This window comes from Dufourea novaeangliae, unplaced genomic scaffold (assembly GCF_001272555.1).
Source record: "Dufourea novaeangliae isolate 0120121106 unplaced genomic scaffold, ASM127255v1 scaffold270, whole genome shotgun sequence".
NCBI classification, from domain to species: Eukaryota; Metazoa; Arthropoda; class Insecta; order Hymenoptera; family Halictidae; genus Dufourea; species Dufourea novaeangliae.
This window is the reverse complement of record NW_015374153.1, coordinates 325,006-345,864: the sequence shown is the minus strand read 5'-3', so window position 1 is coordinate 345,864 and position 20,859 is coordinate 325,006. Positions and strand designations below refer to the sequence as shown.

Sequence of the window (20,859 nt, the reverse complement as noted above, 5' to 3'; positions counted from 1 at the left end):
GCGTTTTCAAACCTTTTCAAGACTCCGTGACAATAACAGTTATCGTTTATCGTTTATCGTTTATGGCCTTGGACCTGATAATAATTTTATCAGCGAAATGTCACGGCTTGTGCTCCAGTGAAATATGTAAATTCGGCAAAACGAGGCGATTTTTGTGCAAGAGGCAAGAGGTAAGAGGCGAGTCGTGAGTCGTGACTCGAGTGGATAATCTCAATTTTCACCCAGCCAGCAGATAATTTGAATTCGCATATCATTGAGTTCGGCTGAAAAAATTTCATCGCTATACGATTTCTCCGCCTTTTCCTCACGGTCTAAAAAATTCTATCGTCGATCTGTTAACGAAAAAAAAAACTCTGTTGGTTTTAATTCGAGCAAAATCTCACAAGCTTTGTTCGTTGGTATATCATTAATGTTCTACGATCTTTGTGAGTATACCGAGAGAGAGAGAGAGAGAGAGAGAGAGAGAGAGAGAGAGAGAGAGAAGAGGATCTATTGGGCAGACTTTGAGAGGCAATTCCATCGTTCTAGAATCCGTCGAAAACGAGGGCCAGCTGACTAGACAGGCTAATCAGAAACGGAGGCCACTGTCAATCAAGTTCCACGAACGGGGGGACAGAGCTAGTTAGCGATAGTCAGCGATAATAGCGAACAAAAAGATCGTTGTTAGCGCTTTTATACGCCCGTTTGACGTAGAGGAGAGCGGAGGGATGTGCTCGTTCTGGCAGATGGTCCTCTGTGGACCTATGGACCTCTGGAATACTCGACACGACTGTACTTTCTAGACGGAAAATTATCAATTGAAACACGCCTCGAAGACGCGTGAAACTTAACAGGGTGAAGCAATCGAGTTTAGGCTCAATGTTTCATCACTTAAAGAGGTACATATGTATTCTACTGTTACATACGATTTTCTGAAATTTTTTCAGCAATTTTTTTAAACGGCTTAATATAAAATATAAAATTATTCGGGCATGGTTATCGCAGGTACTATTCTAGATTCGGGTTGAAAGTTTTGTTAAGAATGCTGAACAGTATTTTAAACTTAATTAATCGAACAATCCCAGGAAGGTTTGTCGTAATGGTCTAATTTGTCAAAAGTGTTGGACCCTTGGCCCTTGGTAAGATCGTATCATTTGAGATCAGGGAAAAACGCAGGAAAACGGTGGAGAGAGAATGACACACAAGGCAACGTTCTAAAACCACTGCCGGCACAAACATCCATTGTCCGGAAGTTACGGCGACAATGATAACGCGAACGAAGCATGTGAACCGCGTTTGTGTGTTTCACGTCCGAAATACATATTTTCTGAAGGAAAAGTCTGGTCTGAAATGTGTCGCGAGTAAAGCGCAATCTTCATGCAAGTTTCCGCCGCGAAGGGAAAAAAGCGGCCACGTGTTTGATACGTCGTGTTTACAATAGCAGAGTATATTGTATGTATATATTATCCGAGGTGGAATTAATGTTGCTCATATAAATTCGGGACTGTAAAAGTTACGATTTCTCTGTATCTAGTAATGTTAAGAACTTTAAATACCATGCTTCGAAATGTTTGAAATTTCGAATATTCAAATTTTCAAAATTTGAAATATTCGAATCTTCGAATGGTCGAAAATTCAAGTTCCTCTTAAGTTTGTGCCTCCACTATCTTTCAACTTCTCTATTCTTCGATTCTTCGATTCTTCTATTCTTATGCTTTGAAAACATTCTGTGCTCAGAATCAAGGGCTCGATGATTTCGACGGAAGTTGAATAAAATCCACGAACAGACACGTAGAAAATTATTCACACGCGTGGCCATGGGCGTAGTTAAAAGGCCACGAACAAGACCCACGACAAAGTATTAGCATAATCGCGGTGGAGGTCAATGACTCTGGGAAATCGATCGAAACTCGGTACGACTGTGAGTCTGTTGCACCGTCGCATCGGTGCAACGGGAGCTCACCTGACTGTAATGCCCCTTTTTTTAATTATTCAAGGGGCTTTTTCCCCACCGTTCAAGTTCGTTCACCTAAAACCATCTAAATTCACCGTAAACAGAAATTGTTTTTTACCTACCGAAAATACCAATCAAAAGAACGGTGAATATTACACACAGCACGGTAAACGTAAAAAACTGTCGCACTTGCAGTTTACATGCACCTGACTGTGAGTGCATCACGAGCTTACCACGGCGATGCACACTGTGTAACCGTGGCTTTGTAACAAGAGAAAACCTCGACCTCCGTGCTCGACCGATTTCCGGTTTGCAACGATGCACGTGGATTTCCAGCCGTGTTCGCGGAAGATGATCCTCTTTCTCACGCAACGCTTAAATAATTCCACGAAGAATCGTGTTCCAATAAACGACCAATTTCAAACTGTTGTTTTAAAAATCATCCTCTGTATACGAATTTTCTATTCATTGTCAATTTAACCCAGTTAAAAATTCTTAAGGTTGATCGCGAGAGTAGGATTTTTCTGTGTTCCATTTTCGTGAAAAAAAAGGGGGGAAAATAAAGGGAACGATGGGGGGGCCAATAGTTCCGAAGAGAAGTCGATTCAGGGGGATTTAAGCGAGCCAACTGGGGGGGGGGAGGGGGGGATCGATAAAAGCAGCATCGAAAAACGATTGGAGTACGGTTTTAAATGCGACTACCTGGTCGTCGCTTTTCATTTTGTTACCCGGAACCCTCCTCCCCCCCCCTCACTCTCTCCTTCCGGTTAATCCCCACGGAGACGACCGCTATTATCGTAATGAAGAAATCCATTAGCCTTCTACACGGTAAATATTGGCGCATCGAATATTCTGATTGGATGTGCGTGCTTCCCCGGCCTTCCTCTCTCGCGGATACGCGATATCGATTTATTAACTCGTCGCGATCCACTAACGGCACAAAATATAATACCGGGGATATATGTATGTATTGTATAAGCAAATCGGCTGGCGGAGGCACTGATTTCCTTGTTGTTAATCCGTTCAGATTGCTGCTGCTGCTACTGCTGCTGCTCGACACACCGATAATATTTTCTGTGTCTTTACTTATATAGAATCTCAATTTGAGTACTCTACTTATATGTATAGAATGTTAATTTGATTACATATATGAAAGAGTAGTAGAATATATGTACCTATAGAATTCTAAGAGTCAACTGAACTTTCAAAGCTATTGTCATCAAAATACTTCCAGTGTAGCGTTTTCTGGTCTCGAATTACCAAGAAAGAGAAGTGAAAATATTTAGGGTGCCCATGAGATCCAAGAAAGCCAAGTTTCGAAGAATTTCCTGTTGAAAAAATTCTACTGAAACGTTGAGAGAAGGATTCATGGAGTCGTGTTTCTCTAGGGTACACTCGCACTTCGGTCCATTTTCCGAAGGTTCGCCAGACACACATCTCATTATTTTCGAGGACAAAGTGCTCCGACGCTTTTCTCCCGCGTTGGAAACCAAGAAGACACCCACCACCACTTTTCCCAGTCTCGTCACGCAGCTTTCACCCCCTCTTGTTCAATGTACATCCACTTGCCGTCCATGCGAGGCGATGTTTGAAACGTGGAACGAAATAATTGACCGCTAGAGATCCGCTCATAGGACAAAGGAACGTGGACAAGCAGAAAAATCACCGATTACTGTGATTATGTTACCTCTATTTCGATCACCGATCCGTGTCACGAACAAAATATCGTTTCGGCCGAGTCCAGGTGTAATTGATGACACGACTAGATAAAGATGTAATGTCACAAATCAATGTTGCTATTCTGTTTGGGTTAGGCGCGACTATAACAAATTTTCATACTTAAAAGATTATTTCTCACTTAAGAGATCAATTTGTTTTTATTCTCGTTAAGTTCTTAATTATCAAAAATTCCAAATGTTTGCAGAGGTGGCGTGTGTTTCCTAAAGGTGAAACTAAAGAATCGATTTTTGCGAAAAAATTTTACACAACACACCTTCAAACACTCGTGTCTTCAATTATTATTTCAGTCTCGACGTTCCTAGAGATCGGTTCGCTACAGTGAATGAACTAAAAGCAGAGTAAACGTGGGGACGCCGGACGTTGAATGAATTAAAAGAGTGATTTAATTGAGAACGAAGCTTGTCGGGACGTAAAACCGTTTCGGTCGGTGAACACTAGCCGACTGGTTTTCGTGATGACGAAGAACACGGTGATTCCTCGAAGACAGTGGCCTGTCCCGAGGCTTCCGGTGCATTGTCCGAAAAAACGAAACGTGATCTAGGAACGTGTAGACACGCTCAGAGTGTGATCGCTGAACCGTGTCGGAAAGAAAAAAAAGAAAAAAGAAGATTCCAGCTCATAAGCATTAGAACGCTTATCGAATGTGCAGTAAATTGTTACAAGACATTACAGAATTCCGAGAAATCTGAAATAAATATATTACAGCTTAATGGATAACACTTATACTACTGGGGTAAAGGCACCAATGAATGGACACTCACGAGATTTTCTAACTATTAAAACGAAATTTTAAATGATAATAATATTAATATAAATATTTGGCACGTGAAAAGTAGAAAACTGAATTCAGAAGTCTGAAGGAGTAATGATTTTTTTTTTTTACCTAGAAATAAAAGATCAAGGCGGTAGGGGTGTCCGTCCATTACACGGTCGCAGAATCGCGATAGGTTAAAAAAAAAAAGCCATGGAAGCTCGAGGGAAGGGAAGTGCTACAAGTATTGCGTGGGCTCCCGTAGGACGATCAATCTTCAGTACCTGTATACATATACATACATTTACGTGTATTTTCCTACATGCGAAATGAAAAAATATCAAATCGACTCTATTTTCTAAACGCTGTCCTAGAACTGAATATGTAATTATATTTCTCTTGGCAGAGCTAAAAATATAGAATTACAACTATCCATCGAGAGTTCAATATGCTATTAGAAGTGAAACCAGAACACGTGTATTGATCCCTTAACATTACATACAGGTGAAATGGTAATGAATAGAAAAGATTTCACCATGGAAAACTGCGATTAAGGTAAAAATAGACTTGCAGAAATAGGAAAGATCGTTCGTATCCGAATTGTACGTTTTGGTAGATTACGTAGATCGTTAACTGTTTATTTAATTACTCCGAGACTGTATAAAAATGAGCAGAGATATCAGACGGGTCTGAAATGCAAATAACCATTAGGAAACGGAGAACGATATTACGGTACTTAACACACGTAACACAGTTATAAGTAAGTCAGAGGTTCGCAACAAGGCCCCATCGTTCATGGAGTATACACTACGGTTTTCTTCGGCTGTGGAACGAGGCGAAATCACCGCGAGGCCATTCCTGTAATCGCGGTCGGACGACCAGAATCTCTGTCCTTCGACCGGGAATATTTAACCGCTTGGAAAGTCATTAACGCCTCCTCCTACGCGTCCCGTTAGTACTCGTGCAAACACAATTGTCTCATAGATAAATCCAGCACGATGCAGTTTCCTTCGCGAATCTGATCGATCACGTAGCAATGATATCATATCGTTTCTTCGAGTATTCTGATCAGAGATGGTGCGCAAATCATCACTGACAGTGATTTATCACAGTGATCGCAAAATTACGACCACGGTGGTGATTTCTTTTTTAATCTTGAGTGAATTTACTCACTGTGGTCCTAATTGTTTATCTTTTAAAAAAAAAAGCTTACAGTGACGAGGAGCCTTAGAAGACTCATCGAAGATTTACTGTATTCAATATGATTTGAAAATGAATTATACTACTGTTTGTGTTCTTAAAAATCAGTAGGAAAAACAAGAAATTCTAAAAGTACGATTTGCTAGGTTATAATTTATAATCGTTAATTTATCGTTGTTCCTTATTATGCATTTACTGCTTTACTTTATACGATGTATGTAACTTGCATTTTTCTTTTGATGTTGTTAGACGCATACAAATAACTGTTGTTATGTTTTCGAGTAATCAGAAATGATCACGAGAAATGACGAATCAGTGTGAAAAATCACCGTAATCGAATCACTCATGATTCACAAGCTGCAGTTCAGGCCATGTCTACTCCGAACGGTTCATATCATAATATGTATAGGTACTCTATCTTTCCTACCAAGGGTATCACCACTAGATAAATGAGCGATTCAAAGAAGCGATATGACAGTGCAGAGATGAAAATTGTATTTCCCATCACGTAGCTCAAGTTGTTACGTCATCGGAACAAGACCAGAGAGGAACGGACCTGCGAGGACAAAAGGAAAGCGAGCAGTCGCAAGAGAGAGGGTTGCGCGGGAATACCTAGTAAGCCAGAGGATGTTCTATGTGCATTGTACAATATGTATGTATATGAAACGAAACGAAACGAAACGAAACGAAACAGTGAACAACCGTTGCCCAGAGTATCGTTCTATCAGAAACAGAGCTTCCCTAATCCCTAGCCTAAACTCTAGACAGACAAAGGGGACCGGGAGGGAAGTTGAAGAGGCGGTCGACCGAAATGATTGGACACGAATCAGTCACGATGAGATCACACCTTGCGAATGTACCACGTTCGGAAGAGGCCGTGTTCGTGTACCGAAGCTTCTGCGAGGATCGTAACGGCACTTTCGAGAGGAATTAACGACCTGTACAGGGTCGATGTAGGGTACATGCAGTGGCTGTACGGGGTAAACTGAACGCAAGAAGTTACGATAACATTCGGTTCTTGTATTAGATGTACAAAAAAGTTCTGAGCTTTTTTTCATAAAATTCAATCTTTATTCAAAAAAGAACAAAAAAATATTAATCAGCGAAAGATTTTTCTTATTTCTTCAATTGTCACGAAGTGTGTATCAGCCAAATGATGTTGCAACGACCGGAATAGGTAATAATCGGAAGGCGCCATGTCTGGGCTATACGCCGCGTGCGGGAGAAGTTCCCAGCCTAACGCAAAGATATGGGGTCCTGAGTCATTCTCGTAACGTGTGGTCGAGCATTGTCATGCAGTAAGATCACTTTACGACGCCCTTGGCCAGTAAATGGCCTCTTTTCTTCGAATGCATCGTGCAAATTGGTCAATTGTTGTTGGTAGCGGTCCGCCGCGATTGTTTCACCCGGTTGTAGCAATTCGTAATACAACACACCTTTCCAATCCCACCAGATGCAGAGCAATACATTTTCGCTGCCCCTCCATAATACAATTCACCGTGCAGTCGAATGTACCAAACGAACGTTTTCTAAGGCGGGAAATGATGACGTAACACGGGGAATTAATCGCGAGATCGTTTGACTTCCTTTCGATTTCAATATTTATGACTGTCCTGAGTGGCCCGGTCCCATTGTCACGGAAGCGCCGTTGCAGCGACTGCATTCTGCCAAACACAAAAGGAGCCGTAATGAGAGGGATCAAAGAAGGGAGAGGGTGAAAAACGTGCAGGGCGAGTGTGTGTGTGTGTGCTACGTGTATGAGAGATTCCAAGCGAGAAGCAACGAAAAGAACGTAGGGTATACGAAGAGGGAAGAGGGGAGGGAGAGAGAGAGAGAGAGAGAGAGAGAGAGAGAGAAAGAGAGGATGCAGTTTCTGTGCACCTGCAGCAGCGCAAACATCGACGTTGCCCCAGAAAATGCAACTGTCAGTGTGCCATGCATTGTCTCAAGTCTCAGCGCCAGTCTCGAAAGCGCACCTTTCATTCGGTCCTGGATGCAAAAATTTAATGAGAAAATGAAGCTTCCCTCTCTTTTGGGGGGTTTCGTTGGACGATGGACGTAGTTAATTGGTTTTTTTCGAGATGCGGAAGAGATGAATAATGATTTTTCCAATTCTTCAAACTCTGTCGACTGGATAAATGATTTCTTTAAACGAAGAATATTCTATTTTGATATTGATTCGATAAAAGTCTCGTGGACAAAGGATTAAATCGTCCTGAGCTAAAATATTGAGATTCTGTTAGGTGGAGATAAGAGATTATCCATACACACGTTGGACGTACGTATATGTATGTATTGGAGTCGAGAAGCGGAAAATCGTCTTGGCGTATAATAGAACCGAAGGGAAATAATTACTTTACGGGGTAGGAGGAAAACAGCACGGACAGAATGCACCGATGCACGTGGCCAGCATCTGCAACGGGGTGTAATCCCGGATTTCAGCTCTCGGAGATACCGTCTGATGCGTCCAACTGTACTGAGATAAAACTGCGTCGAATCTAATCTTCCAGCTGGAAACATTGCCGATGGTAAAAAAAGTTCATCTTATAGTTAAGCAACGTTTCGAGAAACATTCGAGATTGCATAATTGTCGATTAGATATGTATACATATATGCGATTTACGCGAAATTCTCAGGCAGTTGGGGAATCCCCTCTCAAAAAAATAATGACGATTTCGAGTCAATAACTAATTGTGAGGGCCACAAAGTAATTTGAAAACATCTAATATGTACCTACACTAATGACATAAATGTTTATTCCCATTACTTTCAACAACAATACCAACGCTACAAAAAACTGTAGGACAAGATATGTACAGTTTTTATTGTAAAAAAGGCTATTAAACATTATACAACAACAACCGTCCAACTACACGTTACTGGGCTGTGTCTGCAATAAATGCATAAAACGAAGTACAATAATTTCTTGAAAAATATTTTTCACTATAGAATGAGTTCCTAAAAGAATGCACACAAGCATCGATCGAAAAGTCTCCTCATGTTCCCCCGTGCCTGTTCCACGGATCACTATGTATGTATATGTGTACATACGCATACGTATGTATTTACGTATTGCGCATAAACGGTTACACTATGTCTCTCCCGTGTCCCTAATTACTTTAACGACCAATGTCCCGAGTGGAAAGTTAATTTCGCCGCTGTAATCGTAGCGAGTAACTGCAACCGGCCACCGCGGTGCATCTCGTCGCGGAGAGACGGCCATCATTACGCCTGGGGGTTACGTTATAATCCCAGAAAAATAATTACGTGGAATCCACAGTCTCGTTGATAAAACTCAAACGGAATATGTACACATTTATAAACACAGTTTCTCCAAATTATTTCTAAACGAAAAAAAGATCTTTAACAATATGTTACTTTTAGCAATTCACATTTTCGCTTAGCAAATCGTTCACTATTCTTATAATTACACCGCAGATTTTATGCATTTATTTTCTAGCCTGTAGGGCTCTGTGTACTCCAATGAAAGATCAAACTTATACAGCAAATGTAACGGATTTTCTAGTATATTCTGAACCCTATGAGATACTTTAGAGAGAAAAGGAATTCCTACATTGGTTCGTCTCTCAAAATGAATTACTTGATAAAATGTCATTTTACATGAAAATCCACAGTCTACTTATAATCCTTTGCGTTAAGGAATTTTCTAATTTCCCATTAGATTTTGTTCCAGTTCAAAGGGAACAATCGAGGCCGAAGGGTTAATCACCCCCATTTTTAAGGAACACAGGTAGCTGATAATTGCACGAATCACGCGAAATATATCCCCGAAAATCCGCAATGAATCATCACACATTCTTGGCCCTATCGTTCATCGTTCATCGTTCATCGAGAGAGAGAGAGAGAGAGAGAGAGAGAGAGAGAAAGAGAGCAAAGAGTCTCGTGGATCTTCGTGACTCGTCAATCGGGGAATGTCGGTCGTTGTAATTGCTAGCGCAGCGGTAATTGAGCCTACTCATCTCGTCGCTTATTCGGGAGTTGGCCCAGGCTCAAGAAAGAAAAAAAGATATATCCTGTTTGAGAACCGGGTCGCGTCAGACGCATAGAGGTTGATGGACTTTCAGCTCGGATGTGATCATCACACGGAGTGGGGTCTCCGTGTTTCGGTTCGATCGAACCGACGACGATGGCGAGGAGAATTTCGTTCGTTTCTGGGTAACACGTTTGGACAAGGAAACTTCCACGAATTTTCTGTCACGGAAAGCTTTTTTAAAAATCTTTCAGAGGAGAAAACGATCTTCTAATTACGTTTCATGGGCGACTGGGTTTTGCTTGTTTTCTACGATTCGAGTGTTATCTTGCGGAGTTCGTTGAAAAACTGATTCCTTCCCCTTGGATCTCACGTTTATTCGGTTTCGTGATGAATAATGTAGAAGAGCGTTTATGTACTTCGCACGTTAAATTGACACGTAGATGGAAATAGAAATTAGTGAAGAACGTAGTAAAACTTCATAATACTAACAATTGAGAAATAACAAGTGCATCGAGTGCTCTTATAGCATTAGAACCGACTATTATAGGTATTCTCGTGCTAGATAGAAGGAAAAGTAGTTCTGATCCGGATTAGAGAATTTAAAGTAAGTTAATACCATTTATTGTTCATTGCTCAGAATAGACATCATTCTGTCTGCAACTGTTATAATTGACTGCGGATGTTTATGCAAATTCATAATTTCTTATATTAATATCTAAAAATTAAAACTCGACAATACTTTGAATTTTCAAAATAACACGTAAATAGTATTAAACTTTATTAAAATCTTTATGTTAATGCATTTGTTAAGTTAAGGGATGCTATAAATGCATAAAAGTCTGCAGTCTATGTAGTTATGACAAAGAGAACAAAAAGATTAATTACGGTAAATTGGAATAATTTAATGTTTACGTTGTTTCGGACAATTTTTTCGTGAATTTAACCGGCCAATTAGGAGATTAGAGGAATTAAATCGCGGGAAATTGAAGCTGGAATTCCTACTGGTTATGACCTCACTCTGGATTTCGTTCGAGTTACTCTTGAACGGAATTCCTGATGCGCCCCGCGCGAAATAAGAGGAATCGGAAAAATTCGCGTGCATCGACGGATATCAATGGGAGGAAACTCCTTGATCTCCTTCGAACCGTAAAACATCTGAAAATCTACGAATAATGCGGGGGAAAAATAGTGGAATCGAGAGATGAGTATCGTGGCTGGAGCAGACAGAAATATATAAAGTGTATAAAGGAATGTGTACAAACACATGGTAAATAAGTAATTCCAACAGAAAACGTTATCTCTTTCATTATCTATAACAATTTAGGTACTTCTTTCATTGAATTTAGTTGAGCCTGTAATAAATTAGAATCTCTCCACGGTAATTACATTCACTCAGTGAACATTTTCACCAACATTCAAATCTTAGATTACATTATTTGATGCGTTACTTTCCATTTTTGTCATACTCTTCTGCTACGAACACACACGAACTACATTTATACTACCCCTCACTAGACTGCGGGTCTTTATGGAAATTTACAGTTTTCTGGACTAATCTATTGTATGAAAATTGGAGTCCTATAGAGATTAATTCGCCTTATTAAGGTTTCTCTAAGGTTCGACAGAAAATAAGCCCCCTCCCCCCTCCCGCACACTTCTATTAACACAAAATTAACTGTATTGAGTTTCACGAGGGCAGACTTTACTTTTTATGTTTCGCATTCTTACTCGGAATCGGGTTCTGTTCGAAGAAGACCAACACCGTGTACGTAGATCCCATCGAGATCGTCGACAACGTAAACCGTTGGGGGTTGACCGTGTTCCACCCCCTGGACGCCCGCCATTGTTCTCGCCGTTTCGGAAAAACTTCCGTGGGACTTTGCCGCAATTTACGAGCTTCTTCGACCTCGGTCAGCGTCCCCAGCTTGGAACGATTCGGAACAGCCGGTGTGTGTCTTGGTCTCGTACAATGTTCTTTGTCCTTTGTCATCGTACACAAGAAAAACTAACTCTTCTTTGGGAGTTTAGAGTTTGAATTTACGCGGTATTATCGAGATCGATGACCTTCGAGTCACGATAAATACGACAATTATTCACGGATTCATTTTTATAACGTGAATTGGAAAAAAATAGGGCACGTTTAAAAAAATGGCCATTTTTGGTTCCATCTAGAAATGAAAAATTTATGCAGGACCTTTAATTGGGCTATAAGAGGGTTTTGTCAGGTTCAAAATGGAATTTATCTTGCGAATGATCCAATTGATTTCTCCGTGATCGAGAGCCGAGCCAGGCGTATCGATGGGCGAATAGAGAGAAAGAGAGAGAGAGAGAGAGAGAGAGAGAGAGAGAGAGAGAGAGAGAGAAAGGGGAAAACGGGAACGACGCTCCAGAGAGATTGGAGCTCTTCCTAGACTCTCGTCGATCCCAATTAGACCAGAGTTTATTCTGCATTGCGATCGACCGCATGCAACCCGGCGCGATTCGTTGATTTAATGCGCAATTTATCGGTGCTCGATAACGCTCCATAAACTCCGCGATAGGGACACAATCTCGTTTGACGTAGACTGGAATTGTGTCTAACAATGTAAACAAAAGAGAGCCACGGGTATATGTATTGCCGTCAGGAGAACGGCGATCAATGAATTATGTGTGGCGTAATGTGCAATGGAATGCGATCGAGTTGCACTCGATCGCGTGCTGCTCTCCTTACTTGCCATTAGCGACTAGGAATTCCTTTACGGACAGATGAATTTCCGTATGGGCATTACGAAATTTGAGATCTTTGGAGACAGAAATTTTCAGTACTTATTTCAATGTTTCGAGTGTCGAATTTAGTAACTTACAAAGTTTCAAGCATTCGAATTCTTTAATTTCCAACATTCTAAATCTTAGAGTTTCAAGATTTCAAGTTTTTCAGAGTTTCAACGTTTAAAAAATGATTTCTCCTGCTCCCAAACCACGTGTCCCCCGAATCGCGGCTCTCGATTTCCGGCGCCAATAAAACGGCTCGCGAGTTTGTGTCACAGAAAAGTGAAACGAACAGCTCGATTGTTCACGAAGCAGACCGCGGACACGAAGCCTGATGTAAAAGTCACCGTCGTGAGATGATTGATTAAGCTACCATGAAACGTGGCGGAGTCCGCGTGTGAATGAAAAAATAAGATCGATTCTGGTGTCTCTGGCAGAGAGACGCAGGAGAATGTTGTGACGGGTCAGTACGTCGCAATTAAATCGAGCTCGCTATAAATATTCATGTCAGTCGTGTGCTCGCACATACGGTTGCACCTGCACCTGCACCGGCGCGCTTTGCACGTAGAAGTAATTGTTTTGCGCGCGGCGGATCGAATAAATTCTGCGCTCTTTGCTCGCGCAGAATCAGAATTTCGCTACACCGTTAGATAAACCCGGAAGTTCTATATTATTTCTGGTGGTATGTCGTGAAAAAAGTAACATCGCTGTTCGTTAAGAAAATTACAGTTTCGTAGTACGTGGCTATGTGTTTCCAAGTGTCCGCGAACAATTACGTCGTGGTGCTATGGCAACGATAACACCGTTTTAACGACTGCAGGTGCATTAATCGGGGAGAAAAGCGGTGCAGTTGGCATGCTGCCCTTGACGAACAACTGCAACTGCCATCTCGAGATCACGTAACTACATACTGTCTGAGAATGACGTTGCTTCTTCGCTTTATTCCGCTTTCCGAATACTCTTCGAATAAAATAAAATAAAATAAAAAAAAAAAAATCCGCAGGCTACTAAAAGCGAATTCCACAAATGTTCTGCATTTCTTCTAGAAATCGGTGATTAGTCTTTCCCAAAAATTATACGATAACTTGCAGATTTGAGAATCGTGCATTTCTCCGATCCACTCGCGCAGTTTCCTATCGACAAAATAGCGAGGCTAACTACTAGAAATTAAATAGCTCGGGTGATGCTTGTTTATTTCCACGAATCCTTTGAAGGCACAGACGAAGCCACTCTGGGGGCTCTGTGTCCTTTCACTTATTCACGACGATTCGCATTCACGTCTCGTCTCTATCCTTCTGCCCTGCACTTCATGGGCACAATAGCAGGAAATTAATACGTATACCCCCATGTTGGTAGACGAGGGGGACACGGTGGCAGTGGTGTGGTGGTGTCCTCGCGTCGAGATGAGCGTAGGAAGTCGTTATTTGAACAACGAAAATTCCGAGGAAGCGCTGTCGAGATAACGATGCAACCCAATATGCACTTCGGTAAACGTGGAGGCTTTACGGGGCGGAAGCTTGGCAAATTTGTAGAGAGGATAACGAGGAACATCGGAAGAATTTCAAAGACGGTTCACGGTTCACGATTCACGATACAACGACTGATAACACGAAGTTATCTTCTTTATGAAGAATACGTCATCTTCGATAAAGTGTAGTTATTATCCCATTGGCTCACAGTGATCCGAAATCAAAATTTACCAACTCGTACGATCATTTAACTCGAATAATAAAAAATTCTAAAGGACATATCAAAAACTTCAATTTTTCGTCCAAGTTTCTTATATGATTAAATTTACCACTCAAAAAGACACAATTTAAAAAAAAAGTACCTTCTTCCTACTTCTGTTAGTTTCCGAGATATTCATTATTTTTCATATATTTCATATATCCAATGTATGTATACGTACATAGCCGTTTGAATACGAGATACTGGGACATTGGATTCTCAGTAATTAGAAAGCATTTTCAAAGGAGTAAGAACGAAGAAATTTCCCGCGAAAATTCTTCAGCGCGTTTCATTTTACCGATAGGACAGCCAGGTTACAGAGCCGACTAGGGAAATTTCTTTGCTCCTGCTCTTTGAAGAAGGCCTCGTAATTACTGAAAATGCAATTTCTCAGGACATATACAATGTATACATATGTACATCATATTGAACGTTTTAAACCAGCGAATAAATAGCAAGTGAAAGGACGACAACGCGTCGTACGCGTGCAACCGCGTGAATCTTTCTTTTTCTCGATTTACCAGGCACGTTCGTGCTTACACCGAAACAATCCGGAGGTTTTCCGCTTTGAAACACGGGGATGGATGTCCTCGAGCCTTCCGCTCCATAGAGTTTTGCTTTTGCGCCCCCCGGAAGAAAGGGCAAAGAGGATGAGCCAAGGGTGTGCACCGGCTAAACAACCCCCACGCAGATTAAAGCGCGTGCATCTTTTCAGTAAATCTTCTGTACGATGTTCAAAGCTTCATATGGAATAGTTTCATAGATTTGTCGTCGAAATTTTCATTCTTGGGGACATATGTACGACGATAGATGTCGGACTCCTGTGGAGGTATTGCGAAGCAGGACACATCACGAGTCACGAGTCGTGATTCACGACATATTTGTGTGCGAAGAAAATGATAGATACGTGCTCTCATTTACACATTTCACCCACCACTGCCATATGCCCGCATGCTGCACGTTGTTGCCCGTTAGTGAGTTTGGCAGGCGCTGAGTTGCCCATCACTGGTTATTAACGTCGATTCGATAGTTAACTCCGACATACATATATGTATCTTGTTCGTACAAGTCAGATTTGTCTGTGGAATTTACACTTTTTTCATAGTGGAACAACCCGTTCGGTTTAAAACATTCTGATTTATCGATTGTAAAAATAGGTTCATTATCGATTTTCTCGATTTCTATACGAAACGAAACGAAACGAAACGAAACGAAACGAAACGAAACGAAGATCCAGCTTGAATCATTGTCCCACAAAAGAAGTACGTGTCCTTCGTCGTAATGTCGTCTTTTTCAATTCGACGAGAGAAAAGGAGGAAAATCGGCCGCAAGTGGCTGTGTAGCTATAGCCTGAAAAGTGGGGCTCGTGCTGTCCAGGAATCCAAGGTTCTTCAAACAAACTTGAAGCCTGACTGGATGAAAAGCCTTGGGCGAACAAGCACGCCTACACGCCCGTTCCCCCCTTTTCTCCGTTCTTCCAGGCACCACCAACACCATCACGTACATGCGTGTTGAAATAATCGACAGCCCTTTCTTCATTCAAAAGGGATCCTCCTTTCGAGAGTCTTCCTTTTCGTGCGGACGCTGCGAAGGAAATACAGAGAGGCGGCGGATAGACAGGCAACGAGAGGAAGAAGGGGAGAAGAAAATTCCTCTTTATGCTCGAATCTCTATACTTTACTCTATGGTAATTTAACCAGTGGGTAGACTTGTGTCAGAAACCGTTTTCGAGACTGCGAACCGTGGCATCAAATATCGTTCTCCGTCTCGTTCTGTCTTATAGGGACGATGGTATGTACTGGAAGTTGAAAAATTTCTTCAAGAAATTCCAATAGTTGATTTTCTATGTACCATCCAAACCAACCGAGCGTTACACGGTGTCGCAAACATTCGTTCCGAAGTTTACCCGCTTCACGATCGAATTTAACGAAGTCGAGGGCGGTGTATGTTCGACACGCGTGCAGAGGCAGAGGCACCCAACAGCTCGCGTGAACGTGACTCACGCGGAGGAAAACCGTACTCGTCGGTCTTGTATTTGAAACCATCCAACCAGCCGAACGTGTGTACTCTCTCTCTTTCTCTCTCTCTCTCTCTCTCTCTCTCTCTCTCTCTCTCTCTCGAATCGTTACTCTTTCTGGCCCCCTTGTCCGGAGAGCACACGCGATTTCACGCACACCCCCACGCACACAACACGCTCCATTGTGCCCGCTCCTCTCTGCCGTTCAGAGAGACTGACTACTCACGTACTCTCACATTCATTAGACAAGCAGCGTGTAAAAGACGGCGGGTTCGCAACGACAGCTGCGCGACGACGCGACGCTTCGTGGGGACACGGTTAGTAGCTGTCGTTATTATTAAGAGCATTGTCTTTATTGCCGATGGGTACTTTTCTTCGGACACTTATTCATTAGTCTCCGCATCGGTCGATTACTCGCCAATTTACGCATTCGATCGTCTCGAAACGCTTAGGATCAGCTTTCGACGGATTGATTACAATTCAATTAGGCAGTTCAGACTGGATCTGTCTGTTCGTCCTATAACATGTGACCTTGAAATGTAGGACAATCTGTTATTTTAGAATTGTAAAGAAACACGAGGGATGCAGGATGAAATGATAAGAATGAAAAGAAATTAGAGACCAGGCAGAGTTTTTTTGACCTGTGTCGTTTAATCGGTGACCAAGAGGCGCGTCGAACCCCGGATTTCCAGCGGAGATTGCACAGACTGCAGAGTCAGATGCATTCGAGGCGAGAGAAGGGTGCGCATCGTTGCAAGCAAAACACGTGTGTGTGTGTGTGTGTGTGTGGCGGGTGGACTGTCGCGCATGCACTCGGTTGTATGCACCTGCGAGACACATGTGTCGTCCACCGGCTTCGCAGTCCCGTGGAAGATGGGAATCGTCTCTCTCCGCCGCGACGAAGTTTCCGGGAGTATCCGTGAAACAAGTTCCTCCCCGGTATTTTTATCTCGTCCAAACTGCTTCTTTCCTCCCGTCAAAACGGTCGAGACGGTCGACTCGCGCGCGAAATCCTACTGCGGTCGGTGGCAATTCGAATAGAATTATTCCACAATGTCGATAGAAATTCTTATTTGTCAGAAAAATATGTTACAACTTCTCCGATTGACGGAATGTAACGATGAAACGCATTCTGAGAATCGAACAATCGATAGAAGGTTTTCTGATTTGTCTACATGATTTTTCAACGAAATTCGCGACCGTTAAATCGTTGCATGTTCCCGTGGACATAATATATAGCGAAGGGAAAAAGTTATATTTCTCTTCACCACCTCCTCTAGTATGATCCTTCCAATTTCCTGTTAATTTTAATGTCACCGATTCGATCGATGCCGGTACACGCGTTTCACAGCAAAACGAACATGTAACTTGGATATGCCTTAACGTGATTGGTAAACGTTCCAACGATCAGAAATCAATATTTCCCCGATGCACCACAACGTTCAGGCTCCATTTCGATGCATCTTTTGCAATACGGTGCTCGGTGGACGTGTTGTACTTCTCCTTCCCACTCTCTCTCTCGCTGTTGTTAGCGCGCGCGTATTCGTGTATGAGCACATACGCCAAAAGTGTCACGTTTATTTATTGTTTATTGCGCGCACACGAGTGCATTCGATACGCGTGGCGTCGATAGGGAGTGCAGTGAAACGAAAATAGAACGGATCGATGGTGTTTTCAAGAAAAGCAACGGGAACGGATCTCGATGCCGCGAACTTTCGTGGGTATGGTTCAATGAGTACCTATTGTTTGCTAATCAAATATTCGAATATAGGAGTCGGTCCTAACAAACGTATATTAATTGCTAATAGCGTTACGAGCTGAAAGGATTGAGTGGTGTTCGATTTGTGTGATTCATTCGTAGGTATTATATGTATATTCGAAACTTGCGACGAAATCTTGCACAAGATCGATGCAACATTTTCGATAGTATTGCATTATCAGACACTACGATCAAACGTACATTAAGATTACGGTACTTCTCCACGATAGTCACCTGTACCATATTTATCTTGTCTTTATCTTAATTGTTCCGCGTAGGAGTTACGAGGGTACTCTATTCTTCCATCTATTTTCGCGGAAATTTTTGTATACGCCGTAAACACACCACCTGAGATTTACCGATTCACGCAAGAGTTTCCTGTTTAATTGAATTGTTTCGATATATTCCCTGAGTTCCCCTCGAGGTTTCCAGGGAAATAGGATTATCCTTATCTTGATTACTCATAATGTGAACCGACGCAAGCTCACGAATCTGTTATATCTGTTATATCTGTGCTGTAGGTTGTTAGAGGAAGCGATTAGAATACGCGAAATTTTCGTGAGTATACAGAAATAACGCGTTTCTGACATTTTCTGTTTTATCGTTAAATTCTAGTCTCACAGAACGGAGAAACCGAAAAGCTCAGTGTAGTTGGCAAGTCTTCCTGTTTACTTAAGAGAAATCTGTTGACTCGACGAGAGAGTTCTATTGTTTTTCCGCCTGTCATCTTCGCAGATGCACCGATGAATTTATGCATGTTTATGCAGACTGTTTGTCGATCGATGACACACAGAGACGCTCCGATAAGCGGAAGATGATCGATGGATTAACTTCGCTAATAGCTTGTTTATCAGGCGAAAGTTTTCGTCTTTCGAAAATGTTCGATAAAAATAAAGAAACACGGCTGCGGTTTTCAAAGGGTCCAACTTGTATACCCGAACGAAACTACTGTACACCCGAAAAAACAAACACAAAATTCAATCTCATTCAACAGATCTTTACAAAATCTTCATTCTCTGCTTACTCGTGTGCTAGGACTGTTGAAATTAACCGACAAACTTTGAATTTTTCCGCGTCAAACTGAATCAGAGGAATTTCCAATCGTGTAACATTTCTCGCATTCGTCGATAATTCATCAATAAATCGCGATATATCGTACAGGATTTCTAAATTGAAATCGAAACAACGAGGACCGGCAAGGTGGCGAGGATAAAGGTGAAATCGAGTAATTCGAGGGAGAATTGAAGCGGGGCAACGGGCGATTGGAAAACCGAGAGCGAGGAGAGGAAAGGAAAGGAAACGTCGCCTTTGTGGAGAGGAACAGACAACGAGAGATCGATAACGGGTGGCTCCCCGACGCCATTCAGCAACTACTCGACGATCGTATACCGGAATCAATAGCCACCAGTACGTAACAGCTATTCGCGGAAAACGCTAATAAAATCGGCCTCACGAGCGAGAATCAAGCAGACGAGACGAGAGAAGGGTTCCTCGCGTCGTTAACTTTTTATACGGCCGCGTCGTTCCGAACCTTGATGGGAATAGGTACAACAGGTACAAGGGGTCTGAGAAGCCTTTCCGGACCCGTGGAATTATGCGTGAGCTCGTAAGAAAGAGGACTCCACTCGGTTGAATATACGTCTTCGTTTAATTCATTTCGATCGTTGTGTACATATGTACGTAGGTACATACTTCTCGTAGATCTTTTTCGATTAATCATTCACAATCTTTGGAAGCTGATCTATTCAATTACAAACGCTTTTTAGTTTGGTTATTGCATTCAAAGAATTGTATACACAAAATAAATTTTCGTTTTTGAAACGAAATACACGAACCCAGTGGCAGAAATGTTGCTCGGCCTCGTTTCATGGCTCAAATTCTCGGCCAATTTCACAATTTGAATACATATCTAGCTCTGTCACGAATGATATTTCTCGTACGTGTAATTATCATTCGCGATCCTTTTCAGAGAATCTCGACCCACATTTCGTATTATCAAACGGATATAATTAATGATGGTACACCATCCAAGGGTCATCAAGTGTATCGATTCGACGACAAAGTAATCTTTAAAAGGGAGAAAGATTAAAAGGAAAGGAGGCGTCACTCGGTACCGTAATCAAACAATAAACCTTCCAACCATCCAGAATGGACCAGAAGATTTGCTTGGCTACCTCTATTCAAAGGCGAGCTGGCTCGTTCAAAGTGGTCAGAATGAAAAGAAGGCGATGATATCGTGGAAGAAAAAAAAAAAAAAAAGAGACGAAGGAGCAACACTCGACGGAGTAATAAAACAATAACTGCTAATAAGACGCAATGGTACGTGGCACGGAAGTAGTGGAGGCATCTCGAGGAGGCCCATCAGAACCGTCGATCCATCTGTTCGTGACGATAAAACGATAAAAGGTACAAATACACGTCAGTCGGTCACGAAATAAATCCGTACAGTTACCGATTCCGTTATCCCCGCGACTAATCGATAACGCGACCGGAACAGAACGATAGACAGAGGGAAGAAAAAATTAGAAGCTGAAAGAGTCGTTCGCGAGAAGTGTCTGTCGTGGACTACTAAGCAGAAAATCGGCTCCTCCGGCGTCCCAACCGAGACCGATTCGAATGTAGATCCGTTCTCGGTAATTCCGCGACCCGTCGAACGAAACTTGCGGCTTCCTGGTCACGTGCAAGTCCCAGATCGAGAATTGAAATTTCCCAGTTGGAGGAAAAGCGATCGAGATACGATTGCAGGTATATGCTACTATATTCTTTATTATACGACGCAAATTGCTTACACATGACAAGTTACAGTAATGTAAGTCCCCTATATGTATACAATTCCGCAGTAAAATTTCCGAAACATCTCAACAAGTACTTTGTTACGACAGTTTAATCATTTTTCTAAGTATTTACGAATCAATTATTTCGAGTGTTTTGGTAGTTTCTACCGTTAATGGAGCTACTTCCAAAGGGCCCCATTGAGATCCACTGGGGT

General features: G+C 42.0%; 1 protein-coding gene across 1 annotated transcript in view; it reads right to left on the bottom strand.

Moving 5' to 3' along the window:
* Positions 1-20,859, bottom strand: part of LOC107191852 (prominin-like protein) — a 36,205-nt gene that overhangs the window by 12,847 nt on the left and 2,499 nt on the right. The gene's annotated exons all lie outside the window — the stretch shown is intronic.